General features: G+C 37.4%; 1 protein-coding gene across 1 annotated transcript in view; it reads right to left on the bottom strand.

Moving 5' to 3' along the window:
- MYOM2 (myomesin 2) overlaps positions 1-1,360 on the bottom strand; it is a 164,728-nt gene that overhangs the window by 34,372 nt on the left and 128,996 nt on the right. The window lies entirely within an intron of this gene.

Genomic DNA, 1,360 nt, shown 5'->3' with positions numbered 1-1,360 from the left:
TGCCTCAGAAACCCAAGGAGGGGTCGCTATGAGTTGGGGCCAACTAGACAACATATAACAACAACAACAAATATTCCTCACAATTTAATCTCGAACATCAGCTTGAACCAGAAACTAATCCAAGGATGAGGAAGAATTCTGATTCTTATGTTCTGGTTTACATAACATACAGATGAATAAGAATTCTAATACCATCTGAATGGAGTGTACTGACTGGATTGGATTATAGGAGACTGACAATTCTGAATTCAGATTCCAAATGGACTCAAACAATGAGATGTCAATCACACAAAAAGAAATAAATAATCATGTGATTAGGTCTGATAGTGTAGTAAAACTCAAAGTCACTGCTGTTGAGTCAGATCTGACTCATAGCAATCTCTCCTTGGGTTTCTGAGGTGATATCACTACGGAAGTAGATTGCCCAACCTTCCTTCCAAGGAGTGGCTTATGGGTTTGAACCACCAGCCTTCTGGTAGCAGTCAAATGCCTGAGGCACTATGCCATATTTCCAAATTTCTCTATGTCAGGTGACATAACTAGACAAAACTGGAATCTCCATAAAACAGGGATTTCAGTCTGTTTTATTCATAGTTAAATCCCAGTGCATGAGAGAGTGGCTGACATAGAGAAGGTATTCAATAAATGTTTCTTGAGTGAATGGATAGACTGTACCCCCTTGGACTCAAAAATAGATCTTCTTTCCAAAACTGATAATAAATATGATGGACTATAGCTAAAAAATTCTAGCAGATTACTTCCTTTACTATAGCATTTCAAAACCTTCTTTGGTGTCAATTTCTACTGTCAATTCAATCTCTTATTGTCTCTTACCATAATTCAATGTTTTCTTCTTGTTCACTTCTAGGATATTTTAAATTGTTCATCCTTTTCTTCTAAATAAAAAGCCTTTCCAATGACTTCCAAACCCTGTTCTCTGTGACAAATGTCTTTATTTATTTATTTATTTATTTTTGTCCTATGGCTGAGGGTTTCTTATCCCCCTAAATAACTCATCTGTCTCTTCTCTGAAGCTTCTTCACATTCTCTCTACTACTTTCTAAAACAAGCATCTAAAGTACACATAAACGTGTAGAAAAAATAACAAGATTGCTCCTTAGAGAGTAGGTACATCTCTAATGCTCTACTATGCTCTACAGAGCTCTGGTGGCATAGTGGAAAAGGCACTTGACTGCTAACTAGAAGGTCAGTAGTTCAAATACACCAGCTTCTTTATGGAAGGAAGACTAGGTCATCTACTTCTATAAAGATTTACAGCCTTGGGAACCCAGTGGGGGTCATTGCAAGTTGGAAATGACCCAATAGCAGTGAGTTTGGTTTGTGTGTGTGTGTGTGTGTG

This window comes from Orycteropus afer, unplaced genomic scaffold, assembly GCF_000298275.1.
Source record: "Orycteropus afer afer isolate SDZICR_OR568_19922 unplaced genomic scaffold, OryAfe1.0 scaffold00125, whole genome shotgun sequence".
Lineage (NCBI taxonomy): Eukaryota > Metazoa > Chordata > Mammalia > Tubulidentata > Orycteropodidae > Orycteropus > Orycteropus afer.
This window is presented reverse-complemented; position numbering and strand designations above follow the sequence as displayed.